Source organism: Saccopteryx leptura, chromosome 7 (assembly GCF_036850995.1).
Source record: "Saccopteryx leptura isolate mSacLep1 chromosome 7, mSacLep1_pri_phased_curated, whole genome shotgun sequence".
NCBI classification, from domain to species: Eukaryota; Metazoa; Chordata; class Mammalia; order Chiroptera; family Emballonuridae; genus Saccopteryx; species Saccopteryx leptura.
In genome coordinates, this window is record NC_089509.1 from 86,043,000 (window position 1) to 86,060,930 (window position 17,931).

Genomic DNA, 17,931 nt, shown 5'->3' on the forward strand with positions numbered 1-17,931 from the left:
AAGTATTCCTAGAATCAAAGGTTTCTACCTCACCAGCCTTATTCACTTCTGTTCCCCATCTCCTTCTCTCTGCACAAACTCTGCACAAACTGGCTTCTCCTTCAGCACTCCACCATCTTGGCTGCTTCTCCTGTGCAATGCTAATTTCAGGAACTGAGAAAGACAGCGAGTCCCCAGTTTGCCCCATTTTATAGTGTAGAAATCAAAACCTTTAAGCCAATATACAAATAAGGCAGTTTCTGATACAAAGTCACTTATCTGAGGCATAAATGGGATTCCTCATAAGAGTGCACCACCTCACATCATACAACAGTCAAGGGTGTGAGGAGAAGCTTAGTTTTGAAAAGATCTTAGTATTAAAAGGGTGAGAAAGGCTTAGTCTTAAAACTAAGCCTTAGGCTATAAGGACTTTGCCAGTTTACAGCCTGTCTCCCACACCCAGTGCAAACTATAAGCGAGCAAACATATATCATATTTACTAACTTATTTGACCAACAGGGCTGAATCTTAAAGGATGGCTTGGACTTGAAAAGCCAGAGAGCACTTCCGATCTAGATTTCTTGTTAAGGTGAAACAAGTTCCTTTCTGCATCATGGAGCAGGATTACACAAAATGCATCCTAATGTGCACCCACAAAGGGAGACATCCATGAACAAACTGTGTTATGAAGTGGTCCCAAGGAGGAAAATGTCTCCAGGCTAGGGTGAGATCACCTGTATCATCATGTACAATTTGCTATAAAATTCATTTTCTCTTTCTTTGTTCTTTCCACAGTTCTGACAATTAGTCTGTTGTTCCTCTTTCTCATTAAACACCACACAAGAACCTTTCCCACCTCAAACAACCCATTCCCTCCCTCAACACACAAACAAACATGAAAACATTTTTTAAAAATGTACTTTCTTATTCACCTGAACTTGCAGACCCTGGTCTTAACATTCAATGTCAAACAGCCCTGTTGCATTATCATTTGTAATCCCTTTAGATTTTTTCCTTAACATCTCAATGAAATTCTCTCATAAATCCCTTCTTTGCTGACCAAGTGCTGTGCGGTTGCTGATTTTGCAAGATACGTGCTAATGTAAAGTATGTCCCGTTGAGTCTCTTTATCACTTGGATGCTCTCTGCTCCACCTTCTCCATATTTATGTCCTTATCAGAGCTGCACATAGCGTTTCAAATGGGCCTCAGTGTTCTTCCTGCCAGGCCTGAATATTGACTGTAATCCGATAGCATATCTCAAAATTGGTTTGGGGGATTCTTTTTTTTCACTGTGGTTAAAATAGCTCACCTTGTAAATGCCAGAATACGTTTGTTTGTTTGTTTTTTGCAGATTAGGGTTTTCTTTTTACAAAGAATGGCGTCAGACTCTTTCCGGAAAGGTGTTGAAATCGTTTGGAAGGGCTGCTTCAGCCATTAACATTTCCCTTGGCCGTTTAACCTCACAGGTGTGCCGCAGTCTCCCCACTGAAAATTTGTGCTGATTTCTTTGTAATTAAACAGAACTTTCTCAGCGATTCTTACACGCAAGCTGTAGTTTAGAGCTTCACAACACATTTCCTCTGCTGTTGAAATCACAAAGTCCATGGTCTCCCAGATCCCTTCTGAAAGCCTCTCTTAACAGAGAAGAAGCCATCACAGCTTCTGTCCTATTCAGCTGTTGTCACTGATAATTTCAGACATTCACAGACTGCTCTGCGTCCGGCAGCTGTTATGCGGTTACTGAGTGTTTGTGGGCGAGTTTCTGGCCCCTATCCCCTTTCAAGTTTCCACTTGCACGGAGGATTGTCTGCTTGAGAAAGGTTGTGTGCCTTTCCCAGTGCAGTGCGCTTCCTGTTTTCCTCAGGAGGGCTCTGTACTGTTACTAGTCTTCCGTTCCGAGTTCCTTCTACACTGATTTGCTTAACAGTCTGGATGCCTTCTTGTGTCTATTTCTGCAACACAGTTTTGGCCGTTATTTCGCATAGGTAAGCAGTAGAGCACATTTCACTTCTGTCTCACCTCTATCATTTCTCTCTACTCAGTTTATCTGTGCACATGCCACATCCTTCCAGACTGAAGACCTGAAACCCCAGTTTTGCCTTTCCGGTGCTTGGATTGATGTCACGATGATTTATAAAGCACTCTCATCCCACTGCCATGGGCAAATGATACCATCAGTTTAGTAGCTTCTGAAAGGCTTACCTGGACTTGCCTATTGATTAAGGCCACTGCGAGAGGGAGCTCATTCCACGTGTTCCACACAGCAAGCCCTGGTTTGTAAGTCCGTCATTCACAGTGAGCATCATTTCAGTTAACATTGCACAACGTGCCTTTGGCACTTTTTTGATTCACATTCATAGACTACAGTCACCCGTAATTAAATCCTGTCACTGTTGCATGAATTATTTCAGTTAGTCATATTTAATTCACCCCCTTCTTCTTTTGGAAATCTCTAGTGTGTTTCAGGCCTCATCCTGGAGATCTTTTGTCCATTTCTGAAGCTAAAGCTAGACTGATTATACGTTAGAGTTTGAATACTTTGTGCTGGTCTTCATGACAAGAATGAGAAAACACCTGTTACCAATCTAGTTTTTGCCTTTCTTTTGTAGGATCCAAGATTTTGTAGATTACTGCAATCTACCTGAAGGTGGTAAGTGTTCCTCTAGATCAGTGGCCCTAAACAAAAATGATTTTATTCCCTGGGGATATCTGGCAATTTCTGGAGACATTTTTGGTTGTTTACAACTGACGGCAGGATGATGCTGGAGTCTAGTGCATCCTACAATGCACACAACAGCTTCTCACAACAAAGAATTCATCAGCCTCAAGTTTTAATAGTATTGAGGCTTAGAAACCCTGCATTAAACCATATGATTTTAGATGTCTTTAAATATATCTCTACAGAACCCTGATACTGCTTTTCTGGGTCAGGCACCATCAGACTATCCTTTGATAACATGTCTGTATTTTCAACTCCAGTTTTTAAGGTGATGTATCTAAGTGGTTGAAGCTTTTTGTGCAGAGCCAAATTCTTTCTACCTTCTCAATTTGGTTACACATTATTCTTTTAACCAGAAAAGAAATAATATAACCAGCCAGATGGAGCTGGCTGGTTATATTATAATAAATATTGAATGAGTACATTTCATTCACTTATTTATTCAGTCACAAATATATATATATATATATATATATATATATATATATATATATATATATACATTTTTTTTTTTGTATTTTTCTGAAGCTGGAAATAGGGAGGCAGTCAGACAGACTCCCGCATGCACCCGACCAGGATCCACCCGGCACGCCCACCAGGGGCTGATGCTCTGCCCATCCAGGGCATCACTCTGTTGCGACCAGAGCCACTCTAGCGCCTGAGGCAGAGGCCATGGAGCCATCCCCAGCGCCCGGGCCATCTTTGCTCCAATGGAGCCTTGGCTGCGGGAGGGGAAGAGAGAGACAGAGAGGAAGGAGAGGGGGGGGAGAAGCAGATGGGTGCCTCTCCTGTGTGCCCTGGCCGGGAATCGAACCCGGGACTTCTGCACTCCAGGCCGACGCTCTACCACTGAGCCAACTGGCCAGGGCCCACAAATATTTTTGAGTACTTATTATGACAAGTACTGTGCTAGGGGCTGGGAAATATCAATGAATAAAACTAATATGCATATTGCAATCTTGAAACTTACAGTCTAGTCAAGAAGACTGACAAGATTGAGAAAAGTACTATGAGGAAAACAGAGTATTGTAATACAGAATAATGAGAAGGAGGAAGAGGGAGGAAAGCGAGCTGGTTCTTAATTTAGATAGGAAGTTAGAGAAGATCTCTCTGAGAAGGTGACATTCTGGCCAAGGAGGATCCAGTCCTACAGAAGCAGAGGTAGAAGGGAAAACATATGAGAAGGACCCTAGGCCAGAGCAAGTTCAGGGTGTGTGAGGGACTGGTGTAGCCATCTCACAGTGAGCAAGAGAAATGTGGGACTATCCAAGGGCAGAAAGAAAGAATAGGGCATAGAAACAGTGGATTTTATTTAAAACCTCTCCTACCTCCATAATCTCCATCAGTCTTTCCTCCTCTCATTCTTTAATTGATGTTCCCACAATATTACTTAGATGATATATAACAGTCCTTCTTCCAATCTTTGTAGAAATTCCGAAGTTGCTAATGCACTGGAGGCTTCAGCAGGACAGTGTATCACCTGATTAGCATTCTCCAAGACCATAATGCTGTGCGTGGAAAACAGGGAGAGAAGACAGAAGATAAAAAAGAGGTTGGGTTTGGCTGTCCAGCAACCTACACTTGGGCTAGGCTGGTGGTAGGAGGGACAGAGAGAAGAAGAAGGTCCCTTTGAAAGATTCTAAATGTCTTGCCTGTAGATTGAATTTGGAGGGTTGAGAAAAGGGACGAATTATATCCATGCCTGCATAACAAAACTACTTAATGAAGGAGATAAAAGGACTTTGGGTCATCCATTGACCATAAACATTTGTGCTGAAGCCCCCTAAATCCTCAATTCTGGATCTCCCAAGTGAGTTATGCTTGAGGGTGGGAGAGAAGAAAAGAAGCAGGAATTTATTTAGTCATTAACTCTGATCAAGTGTCCTCCACTGACCTAAGCTAGAAAGATAGTACTTAAGAAGGCAAGAGGCGAAGAAGGGTGTGATTGTTGGTGGTAAAAGCCATGCAGACATAAAAAATATAGCTCTCTTTATCAGAGGTACTGGCCCCCATTGGACAGGCTCTAGCTGCCTCCAAAGACTTAGCTTGCAAAGAAGACATCTTGGAAGACACAGTAAGTGGGGCGAAGATTGGCCCTAACTGCCGTTGTTCTGGAGAGGGAAGCCACAGAAACAACAACAGCCTCTTGCTTCTCCATCTTGCCATGGTAGTGGGATAGTTCTATCTTTCTTCTTTCTACACTTGGCATGTATCTCAATCATAACCTACAGAAAAACTAAAGCAGATCATTTCATTTAAAATCCCCTTCTCCATAATGTAAGCAAGCCAGTAATGGGTCAGTCAGAGCTCTCTCTAAAGTACAAATTCTTCTGTATTCAGAGACCAGGTTTTCTTGGTCTGAATGGTCTGAAATACAAAAACTTGTGCTTAGAGCAAAAGAGAACCTCCTTTAATCACAGAGCTCTGAGCTCTGAGGAGCCGGCTATTATGTTCCTTGGGTAATCTAAACATGACCTTTCCAAATGTTTTCATCTGGAGAAAATAGCTTCAATCTCTTTCACCAGAGGAACACGGTCTTTTTATTATTTTCTTTATTGTTTCTGAGATGTGTAAGGTTTCCTATGTGCTCAAAGTGGTTACTTGGAAATCAAGTCAGACTATTCCCATTGGTGTTCCATATTTTACACTCAAATGAGGGGTTTTATTCTTCCTCTTTCTTTCTTCTTTCTTTCTTTCTTTCTTTCTTTCTTTCTTTCTTTCTTTCTTTCTCTCTTTCTCTCTCTCTTTCTTTCTTTCTTTCTTACTTTCTTTCTTTCTTTCCTTCCTTCTTCCTCTCTTGCCTCTAATATTAACTGTAACTAGTGTAAATATATTAACTCCTTTCTGCGGCTTATTCTGTCCGGCTGGGTTACGTGGCCTACCTGAGCCCAGCGATAACAGGTATGCGTATGCAGGCATAGGGGTGGCAAGGCTGCAGACTCAATCAAGAGGAAACTGCCCAGACTTCAAAGTCATGATTCCTCGGGAGTCAGCTCCACTGGATACTGGCTTATCCACAGGAGTTCTCTGGGAAACAACCAAAACAAGTGCTCAAAATAGCTCTACCTCTGTCTCTATTATCTCCACCTCTCTCTATGTCACTATTAATGTAGGCACATGTGGCAGTCTACTTTTCTTAATTGGTGCCCAGGCATATAGGTAAAGTGGAGTAAAAAACATGCTTTTTAAAACTGCAACACCCCGAAGCCACTCTGTTTTTAAAAGACTGGACTATTTTTCTGGGAGTGGATTGCCCTCTGTTTATGTGAAAGGTGAGTACAGGCAGTCCCTGGGGTATGAACAAAATAGGTTCTGTAGGTTTGAAAGTGTTTAAGTATTTATATGCACAGAAAGGTAAAAATAAATGCTATGTTAAGACAAACATCTGTGTAAGTTGCATTTCATAGGTAAACAGACCTGTTCCTTACATACAAATTCAACTAAAGAGAAAAGCTACGGAACCTATCTTGTTCAGAGCCCAGGGGCCGCCTGTCTCCCTTTTCCTGTCCCATTTCCCCCCTGCCTGCACCCTTCTGATTTGAAAGAATAGGAAGAGAGCGCTACACTGCTCTCTGAGAGAAGTGACGGGGAAGGCACAGGGAAAGGAGGAGAGGGGAAAGAAACATCACACGTGAAAAATCTCCAGTGGCACAGTGGTGCTGGCGGTGGCGGTGACTAAAGGACTTTTAAGGACAAGGATGTCTATATTGACATCGAAAGCCTTTGTTTCCTAGTGCTGTAGTGTAAATATTCTGCTGCTTCTCTGGCAGCCTCTTCTTCATGCTGACCACGGCTCCAACATTTCAAGAAAGTCTGCTCCATTTTCAGGTGCCTGGTAGGGTGGCATTTGGGGCAAATGAGAAAGAGAAAGCTCAGTTTCTCATCTCTGGGTCATGCTGGAGCGGAAAGCGATGCATAAAAGAGAGAGGAGACTGAGACGTCATAGGAGCACACATAGAAAGCAGAAGTGGTCTTGAGAACATAAGACACGCGAGAAATTCACAAACACCGTGAGGAAGGATTTTACAGTAAATGAAGTTCCTCTCAACTCTGTGTAAATCTGAAAGAACAAGTACATCGGCTGATATCTGAGTTAGTATTCAAACCATTTTGAAAGTAGGACCAAATATCTCAAGAAGGGACATGTCACTTGATAGATGAAGCCCATCTGAGTCATTCATTCATTATTCATTAAGTTTAGAGAAATGCTATGTACTAGACCAGGGGTCGGGAACCTTTTTGGCTGAGAGAGCCATGAACGCCACATATTTTGAAATGTAATTCCTTGAGAGCCATACAACAACCCATGTACGTTATGTATTATCCAATAAAAATTTGGTGTTTTCCCAGAGGATAGCTGTGATTGGCTACAGCCACCCACAATCATGAACATGAGCAGTAGGAAATGAATGGATTGTAATACGTGAGAATGTTTTATATTTTTAATGTTATTATTATTTTTATTAAAGATTTGTCTGCAAGCCAGATGCAGCCATCAAAAGAGCAACATCTGGCTCATGAACCATAGGTTCCCGACCCCTGTACTAGACCCATATGATGGTAAACAGGACACACATGGCCCCTGACTCTATGGAGTTTACATTAGTGTGAAAGGAGTGGAGGGGAAAGGTGGGTAGAGATGATAAACATCTAAATAAACAAATGGTTAAAATCATGATAATTTCTATTCAATATTGATAATAGGCATGCTGTAATAGAAAATATCAAAGTGGGCCAACTTGGGTAGTCAATACAGTCTCTTTAAAAAGTAGCATTTAAGCTGAAACCTAAAGGTTAAGAAAAGACCCTCCATAGACAGAGCAAAGGGAAGAACACTAGGCAAATGGAACAGTGAGTGCAAGACCCTGAGGTGGAAAGAGATTAGAAATTTCCAGGAATTCATGGAAGATCAATGACTAAAACTTAATAAGAAAGTTTTAAAGGATTTTGAAATAAGATTAGTGAGCTAAACAATGACCATTCAAGGCTTTGTAAGCCAAAGCATGGATTTTGTATTTCTTTTTAAGCCTATTAGGAAGCCTTTGAAGAATTTTATGCAAGGAAGTGACATCATCTGATGCTGTAAAAAGAACAGATTGGTAAGCAGCAATCTGGAAGCAGCAAGACAAAAAGAAAGGCCATTTCAGACGTCCAGGTGACATGGTCAGAACGGTGACCATGAGAGGAAGAAGTGTGACCAATGAGAGGGAATTTATTAATCAGATTTGCTGGTGGATTGGATGGGGGCAGGGGAATGAAAAAAATAAAGGAAATAATTCATTGAACAAATAAACATTGAGTGCCCACTATGTGTCGGTCACGGTTATAGGTGTTTTGGGATAGATCAACAATGAAAATAAACAAAGACTCTCCATTGTGGAGCTTACATTCAACAGGGATCACCGGCTTGAGCAACTAACTGGTCAGATTGTTATTCATTTTCCTTGGTTGAGGAAGGCTGAGGAAGAAAGCAGAGTTTAGGGGAATCAAAAGTTCCATTTTAGAGATTTGGAAATACCTATGAGACACCCAACAGAGAATTCTAGGAGTGAGCTGAGTCAGGACTTCAGAAGAGGGGTCTCAGGAATATGTATGAATTGAGGAGTATTCCACACATACATGGTATTTAAAGAGTTCTAAACCCACGAGAATGGGTAAGGTATCTCTAGCTCTTGAAGGGAGAGTATATAAAAAAGAATAAGTAAATAAGGCCCTGGGCTGATCAGTACACAACTTCGGTATTTAGGGTTTGGACGGAAGGTGGATGCTAGCAAGGGAGCAGAGGGAGGATGATTCGTGAGTAGGAAAGAAAACCAGGAGGCAGTTGGTGTTCTGGACAACAAGAGAAAAGTTAAAAGAAGGACAGTGGTCAACTTTACTGAAAACTGATGCTAAGTCAAGGAAAATGAAGACAAAAATGATTTCCCTAGGTTGTCATCACCGAGATCCCTGGCGGTCTTGGTAGCAACAGCCTCAGCAGAGAGCAGGGAGAGGAAGTCGGACGGGATTGGATTGTGCAGGGAACAGGAATGAGGAGGTGGGGACACAGTACTGACAACCCTTCGAAGAGGCTCTGAGAAACGGGAGAGTGGTTGGAGGGTGACAGAAGGTGAGAAGAGGGTCTCTGTTTGTTTATTAAACGGGAGATGATAAGATATGTTTGTATGGTGTTGGGAATGATCGGGCCACAGGGAGCGTTGACAATGGAAAGGGAAGGGCTGACCACTGAAGGAAACAGAACAAGGCCTGGGATCTGAGCCCGAGCAGAGGCTGGCTTTACGGGGCCGCTTGCACTGTGGCAGGAGGAGGAAGACGATAAGGCAGATGCAGTTCTCACCAAGTCTGTCTGATTGAGGAAGCACCCAGGATCAGGGGCAAGGCCTTTTATTTCTGCCACTCTGAGGCTTCCATTGTTAACGGAACCCAGTGTGCCCAGGCTCCTCCGGCCGCTGCCGGAGGCGGAGAGGCAGATGAAGAAACAAGAAGGGAGTGTGAACTACCAACAGCTGTAACAGCCACGTAGGGAAGTTCTGAGGTTCCAGGTAGTCCCACATCCTGCTCTGATCCAAGAGAAGATTTCAGTCACTGTGGGGTGTTTCAGACGGCCCCCGGAACTAGGGGATATTTTTACAACGGTGGGTTACCGACACCCTGGACTGGCCAGCTCCAGGTCATCTGGGCTTAGGCATCGCTTAGCCAACAAGCAGTTTTTTGGTGGTAGGAGAAATGAAAGACTTCCTCTCTAAGTCTCTCTGGGGCAGGGAGAACTTGGTGGGGCCCAGGCAGCTGTTGAGAAAGGACATTCCATGGCAAGAAAAGAACTGTATGAGGACAGGGCTCAACCAGAGCATCTGGAATAGCAACAGGGAGGGGATTTGTTGCTGGGAGCCGTGGGGGTGGCAGGGAATATTAGATGCAGCTGGTTTTCTCGGGCAGGTCTTCTGCATGCTTCAGTGTTTCCAGTAGGGAGAAAGGAAGATGGAAGGAAATTACAGCTTCTGCACTTGAGTGGGCCAGGACGGAGCTAGGATTTCACGCTTGCTCTCTCACTGAAGCCTCATAGCAATCCTGTGAGGTAGCGCCCCCTCCCTTTCACTTTACAGGTAGGTCAATTGAGGCTCAGAAAATTACTACGTTTATGATTTCATAACTAGCAAATAGCAAATCTGGACTTTTAAGCTGGAAACATGTGGCTCCAAGTTCCATGCATTTGCCAGAACAGGGCTCGATCGTCCTGGGCACTCAGTGAGTGGAAGCTGGTGGAAAAGACAGATGAACGAGAGAAGTGTTCTGGTGAAGAGATCCTGGACGAGTCAAGTTCAGGCTAGGATTCAGCCTGAGTCACCACTTTGCTCGTGCTCCCGAGGATGCACATCACCATCTTTTCTTCCCTAGACTGCTATGTGACAGTGTCTGGAAGACTTTGCTCAATGGGCTCCCAGGAAGTCATTGACCGTGAGGAGCTAATCAGGAAGGAAGAGGACAGACTCTCATGGGGAAGACTCATTTATGAAAAGTAGATCCCGTGCTCCTGACTTTTTTTTCCCTCTTTCCCCCTTTTCTACACCCTCTCCCTCTCCAACTCTGCCACATTGGCTGACAGGATTTGGAACCACCTGTGCCTACATACCGGGTTAAAGCCCTCCCAGGACCCATGAAGCCAGCCAAACTCCATGTGAGTTACCCATGCAGAGCACATCCTCAGTGTTTACATGTTGAATAGTTTATGATTTGCTCTACATCTGATCAGGCAGAGTCAACTACCAAAACTGCTGATGCGTGGAAACTTCACAGCCTTTCCGGGCATAATAACGGCTACAGCTACAGCTCATTCAAAGAGAGAAATAGCCTTTGATGAGCAGTGCAAGGACGAATTAAGACGTGACTCTCACCCAGTATCTGGATAGTATCCTGCTGCTGCCGGCTTCACTTGAAAAGAAATGGGGCTGGGGAACTGGGGAGGCTTCTGCCACACCCTCCTAAACAGGAGCCGAGATGCCAGGATGTAAAGATGGGCATACTGCCAGGGACTTTTCAGTGCATCAAAAGTGAAGAGAGGCTGTTGCTAAGGCAACTCTTTCTGTTATCTCTTCTTCTCCAACTTGTGGCAGAGTCAGTTAATTGTTCCTAAGTTTCTATTATCTACTTCCTACAGTAATAGAATCTCCAAATTTTAAGATTCAGGTCATCCTGTTTGACTGGAATCAGTTTTATGTTCCTAGCCTTTTACAAATTGGATTGGGCCATGTGTTTTAAGTTCTGGACAATAAGATGAAAGAACTGCCCTGTCTAACTTTTAAAAAATATCCTTAAAGCAAAAGTATAAACTTTAGTTTCCTTCTTTTCTGCTGTCTGGAGCATGGCTGTGATAACTGGAGCTTCAGCAACCACTCTGAACTATGAGGCAGAAACTATTATTTAGAATGACAGACAGAAAGAGCCTGAGTCCCAAAGATTTTGGCATCAAGATTGCAGCCTGGACTGCCACTTTATAAACCATTGATATTTTTTGACACTTGTCAATCTAATCTATTCTTAGGATACCTTCAAATGCCCCTAATGGTCCCTAGAAAGTGACAGAATAGCCTTGCCAGGAGCAGGAGAAGCAACCACCTTGGTATTGTTAAGAGCAGAGATTTTGGAGCTCCACTACGTCTAACGACTTTCTATCATCTGTCAGCTATTGGGAAAGTCCCACTTAGTTTCATTTCTTTAGTGATGTTTAAATTTCTGCTTGAGTTTCCTTGATCAAACATTACATCCATATTTCTCAAGTCCTGCAGGACACCATCTTATAGGTTTCTCGCCAACACCTCTGACATGACACATCTAAAACCAAATGTCCTCATTCTCTCTCCTAACAGTCCTCAGACTTGGGAGGGAAAAGCTCATGCTTTGGACCTTAGGCTTTAGGAGGACTCATTCCCACCCTTCCTCAGCTATGCCAGTCCCCACATAGGGCAAGAAGTCCAGAGGTCAGGGGGACCTCTCCATCAGAAGCCCACATCCCCATTTTAAACTACTTCCACCTGGGCATCCAGGACCCCAGCACTCTCTGTTCAGATAGCCTCAGGTCTGCTTCCAGAGTCTGTGCGGGCATTTAGATAGCCTCAGGTCTGCTTCCAGAGTCTGTGCGGGCATTTAGATAGCCTCAGGTCTGCTTCCAGAGTCTGTGCGGGCATTTAGATAGCCTCAGGTCTGCTTCCAGAGTCTGTGCGGGCATTTTCTCCCGGATGGTCGTTCACCCATGTTTTCAGGAAGTGTGGATAGAATTTGGACAAGAGGACTGGGATGTCCACACATGTCCTTGTAAGACCCCCTCCCCCGTATGAAACAAAGCTAGAGAAAGAAAAGAGGATTGTGTGGCAGGTTGGGGCTAAGGATTTGGGACTAATTCTCACCTGCCTTCACATGCTAAGATAAGACTCTGAGGAGTCCAATAAATTAAATTTTCAATCTGGACTTCAAGGACACTATGAAGGTATATTTGCCAAGGTCGGAGAATAGAACATGTTTAATTTAGCAGTTGTTCAGCTTAATATAACTTTAAAACATTTAGACATACTGTAAATGGACCTCCATTTGTACTTTTACCTAAGACTCAGGTACCCCATGTGACACTGTTGGGACCTAGAGCTTGCTGCCCCAGGGAAGGCATCAGTAATACCAGCTGACCCAGGCTCGGGAGATGACTGGTCAGATGTTCTAACTGGGTAAGCCAGAGGGAGTGCTAGAGCACAGGGCACATGGGGAAGCGGAGAGCAGAACGAGCAAACCAGGTGAGACAACCAGGGCTCGGGAGATGACTGGTCAGATGTTCTAACTGGGTAAGCCAGAGGGAGTGCTAGAGCACAGGGCACATGGGGAAGCGGAGAGCAGAACGAGCAAACCAGGTGAGACAACCAGGGCTCGGGAGATGACTGGTCAGATGTTCTAACTGGGTAAGCAAGAGGGAGTGCTAGAGCACAGGGCACATGGGGAAGCGGGGAGCAGAACGAGCAAACCAGGTGAGACAGCCAGGGCTCGGGAGATGACTGGTCAGATGTTCTAACTGGGTAAGCAAGAGGGAGTGCTAGAGCACAGGGCACATGGGGAAGCGGGGAGCAGAACGAGCAAACCAGGTGAGACAGCCAGGGCTCGGGAGATGACTGGTCAGATGTTCTAACTGGGTAAGCCAGAGGGAGTGCTAGAGCACAGGGCACATGGGGAAGCGGGGAGCAGAAAGAGCAAACCAGGTGAGACAACCAGGGGTGGAAAGAAAGTGGAGCAGGAGGTGTGGGATCCAGAAATTCTGGGTTGGCGGAGTAGGATGGAGAGAAGCTCCTGGCCACAAAGGCTGAAGTCAGGGACTATCGAGGCTGAGGACAGGAAGGGCAGAGGCCAGATGCACTGGACCCCACTTTAACCAGTCTTTCTATTGCCCTGTGTTTGCATCTTGTCTGTCTCAGTATAGCTGGCTCAACAGCTATCCTGTGCTCAAAACACGTAGGGGAAGAATAACTTCGGATAAACACCACGTGACCCGTGCTAATGGAGGGGAGGAGCTGTGGGGATTCAGGAAGCAGGTCTTATCCTTGTCAGACAGGTAGTGGCACTATGCATCTATTATAGGTAGTTTTATTTACTGAGGCATCCAGCACCTGGGAAAAGGAGCTAGGACAAACTTGGAAGGGTGTCAAGGACACTCAGGGTCAAGGACGGTTTCCAGTCTCAGCAACCTGACTGAGGCAAAACATCAGTTGTATGGACTTTGCCAGTGTGACAGAGAGAGGGAGACGCTAACGATGATGATCAGAGGGAGAACTACTGCGATAGCGATTGCTCATTGTCTGTGTCTATTGTTATAAGCAGAATGGTTGAATGATTGGATGGCATTCATGCCATATTCATTTTAAAACATCTTTTAAAGTCATCCCTGGTTGCCAATACAACCCCTTCTCAGGCTGTGGCTTGTTTTTGAAGATGGAAGGAGGGATGTGGTGCAAGTGCGAGCTAAAGGCCCGGGGTTCCAAGAATGAAAGGCGGAGGGGTCTGTAGGACCAAGGGGACATAGAGTCCGTGCCTTCTCTTTCAGACCACATGCCCGATGTCCAGCACCCTGGAAGTCCCTGCCCAAATGGCCTGGGCAAACTTCTACCTAAGTCCCTTTATGTGGGTGTGGACTATTCCCTCCCAGGGCACTCCTGAGCCTGACCAGCAGCCAAAAAGGCTGACATCTTCGGGAAGTGTGGATGGAGCTTAAACCTGGGGACCAACGTGTCCACCCGCGCGATCCTGAGGCCCTCCACAGTGCAGCATGGGCGAGAAAGGGTGGGCCTGGCGGCACCATGTCTGGGGGAAGAACTCTGAGAAGTTGGAAGTATTCTAAATTTGAAACTAGCCTTCCAGGTCAGTGTTGTTAAAAATAAATAAAGGAAACCTCATTTGAAATAGAGTCAGGAACCCTGAAGGGAGAGCTCGCACACAATGCCACCCAGACCTCCAACAGGAGGACGTAACACAGCAGGAGGCCGGAAGAATTTCTCCTCATCCAGCAAAAACTCCTGGATCGGCTTGCGTTGCCTTCAGGTCTGGGTTCCGGTTACAGCCCAGCCAATCAGAAACCGCTGCGCTCAGCCAGCCAGAAGCCATTAGCACTCGGAGCTCTTCCAAACAGCTCTCTCAACTTCTTTTTTCCCCTGTGGAGCAAACTCCTCTTTGTTCTTTGGACTTGCTTATAGTTCTCCACAGTACGCTCCTCTCAAATTGCATTTTCTCTACTATTCCCAAATAAACCCATTTTGTTGGTAAGATAACCGACTCTTTTGTTTTTTAAGGTCAACAGTGCTAAGGTATATTTGTCAAGATATTAGGATAAATTTTACTTAGCTACTTTATTAGCTTCCTTGATACTTTAAAACATATTTATACATAAGGTATGTGGATTTCCATTCTTCCGTTTGCCTTAGGTCTCACAAATATTAGGGGGTGTTTATAAAAGGAGTGTGGAACACTTATTGGTAGAAGGGCACCCTGCAGGCATAGAAATGGTCTAATGATCTAGTCTAACATGCTAGAAAGATTTACACAGCGTAGTGAGAGGGAAGTTCGGGAGGAAAGGAGAGGACCAGCCTCTGGGAGGGCGTGAGCCCACCTTCCCGCAGAGAGCAACGCAGGGCGTGCGGCTCCGCACGGTAGTTTGCACATTGCTCCTGCTCCTCTCTGGCAAGCACGGCAGTTACCGCTTCACTGATACGCGACCCAGTATCCGTGAAACCTGATCATCACAGGAAACGTAAAAGCAAGGCCTCTGCAGGCTGGATAATACTGACACTTGCAGACCATCTTACAATTTTCAAAATCCCTTCAAAAGCATCACCTTGTTTAGTCCTCACACCCAGTGTGGGTCAAATAAGTTTGCAAATATGACACATATGTTTGCTCGCTTATAGTTTGCATTGGATGTGGGGGACAGGCTGTAGCGGGCAGGGTCCTTAGTTTTAAGACTAAGCCTTTCCCACCCTGAGTGACTTTGTATCAGAGACTTCCTTGTTTGTAAAGGATTAAAGGTTTTGATTTCTACACTATAAAATGGGGCAGAGGAGCCTATGCTGGAGGAGAGCAGAGAAAGGCCACATAGAGGAGAGGAGAAGCAGCCAAGATGGTGGAGTGCTGAAGGAGAAGCCAGTTTGTGCAGAGTTTGTGCAGAGAAAAGGAGATGGGGAACAGAGGTGAATAAGGCTGGTGAGGTACAAACCTTTGATTCTAGGAAACTCAGATAAGTCAGTGGCTTTGGGAGCCCTAGATGGAAAGGAAAGTGTTTTCCCACTGTGTGTATTTCTTGCCCACCGGGTGCAAGCTAGGATTAAAGGTAATGGCCCACCAGTTCTTGGCTCCGTTGTTTCATTACCGTCCGTCCGAATCAAATGCGAACCTGCACAGGCCAGGCAGCTGTGGTGGCCGTGGCTACTGGCTTTCCACCCACCCTGTGGGGGAAGGCAGAGCAGGGTTCATCATTCCCACAGGCTGGTGGGAAAACCAAGGCTAAGGGAGATTAACACCAAGGTATTGAGGCAAATAGAAGGAAGGGTCTAGACAAGACAAGCCTTTTAACTCCAAATTCAGTACCTTTTTATCTCGCACAGGCCTAATGTAACTCAGAAAGAGAAATGCCACAGGAACCAGCATTTTTTTTTTCCTGGAAGAGTCTGAACTGTATTTGATCGGAGGTCGTCAGGTCTATTTTTGAGACTTCTTTAGTTTGGGTAATGATATTTACTCACAGGTACCTTTTAGTAAGCCAGGCTAATTGGAAGAAATTCACAGGCTGAACTAACAACAGGTAGTGTGATAAAGCCCCAAAGCCTTTAGGGAGCACAGCTGATCCATTAGATAAGATTTCATAAGCCAAAGTCAAAACTAAAGTTAGAGAAACTGTCGAAAACCATCAGGGAGGTACAATGGACCGTGACTTTTTTTTTTTCCTTGGGTAGTTTCAGAATCTGATAACTTAGCAAGATCGAAAACTTTATGTGTGAAAGTGAGATATATAAAACAAGTCAGGGACCAGAGCGGCCAGTGTTCCTTTTGATAAGTCTGTAGTATCTCGGATGTGCCCAGTGAGCGAGATCATGAAGTCTCCTGCAGCGCTGAACGGGAACTAACTAACTGCCCAGCAGCTGTTCCCGTGCTGAGGGTCCTACCTCCAGGTACTGCAGCGGTACCGTATCAGCTCATCTGCGCTATGTAACAAACCAGCCCCCAAACTTACTGAGCTAAGACAACATTCATTGATTAGCTCCGATTCAGTAAGTTGGCCAATTGGGCTGGACTCACATGAGCGATTCTGCTGGTCTTACCCGGGCTTGCTCATGCATCTGCAGTCAGCTTGTGGATGGGCCAGATGGGCTTGGCCTATTTGCACATCCGCTCCTCCCTTAGGAGGCTAGTTACGGGCTTTCCAAGCCACAACTCTGAACCCCAATGTGCGAGCACCTTCCAAGCTTCTCTTTGCATCATGTTCGCTAATGGGAGGGAATTCAAAAAATTGTAACTCTGTTTTGCAAATCTACTGTAGTCTTCACAGACCCCTCAAAGGTCTCATACTATCACACTAGAAGTCCAGAGTTTCATTACTGAACTCAGGTCCGACTGCAGATGAAGGGCTTCATGTACCCTCCTCCACCACAGCCCCTCTTGATCTGGAGGCTTAAGGACTAAAAACTGCAGTAATCTCCATCCCCTTCCTCTGCGTGCACACACCCCACATCAATGGTGAGATGGGGAAAGGATACGCTAAGCACTCTCATTTATGAAGAGGGGGAATTGGGTACAGAGCAGCCACTGGTCACAGCCATTCTGAAGTCCAGCTGGGTACATGCTGCCAGGCCCCCTTCTCAGGGGACAGTAGATGTTCTTGATGAGGGCCCAGCTCTGCTCCTGGGGAGTGGTTCTTACCGTCCATTCTTCTCCCTTGCTACCTGGAAGTAACTCAGCCGTCTGTCATCTTCTACCAGTTTCTGTGAGGAAACAAGATACACTGGGGAAGACCCCTGCCCTCAAAGGGCTTAACCCTGGTAGGGAATCACCCATTTAACCCTGAACCCTCTATGCCTTGGATTGGGGAATTTTAGTTAAAAGTCCTGAGTGAATGTCTCCTGGACACAAACACCAAGGAAGTGTGAGTGAGTGACCTTTGTGCAGATACAAAGGAATGCTTGTGAACGGGCTTTAGAAAATTGGCCTAGCAGTTCTAGATTGCCCCTTCCTTTGTGCTTGTTAATTAGCAAAAGAAAAAGAATGTATTGACCCAAATTAACCCTTTCTCCATGTCAGTAAAGTGGCCATTAGTCATTTTTTCCCCCTGTCACCTGGCCTCCCTCCCATGTAATCCTGTTACCTCTGTTTTGCTTCTGGTCAATAAAAGCTGAGGGAGAAGGAGATTCAGGAGGTCTTCTTTGTCTCCCTTGGCAGGCCTCCCCCTCTTCCTCTTGACATCAGTTTGTGTCTTGAGTAAGTTTCTTCCATGAGACACTGGTAGTTCCCAGCGGGCTGGAGTACTACAAACCCTTACAACAGTCACAGGTGGTTAATATTGGAGGTTTAACCTGTAGGTGCAAAATATTCTAGAAGGTCAGAAGCATAGATTAGGAGCTGATGCCAAGTTAGTGATCTCTCAGGTAGATGAAATGACCTAAATAAGTGAATACTTTCTATCTTGGTGTTTTAATGAAAGCCTGGCAGGTTTTGGCC

The 17,931-nt window shown here is 45.1% G+C and overlaps 1 non-coding gene across 1 annotated transcript; it reads right to left on the minus strand.

Annotated features, from left to right (window-relative positions):
- Positions 1-3,493: 3,493 nt before the first annotated feature.
- TRNAS-GGA (transfer RNA serine (anticodon GGA)) lies at positions 3,494-3,569 on the minus strand. Its single transcript has one exon. It is a non-coding gene; the product is annotated as a tRNA-Ser (tRNA).
- Between the last annotated feature and the right edge of the window lie 14,362 nt (positions 3,570-17,931).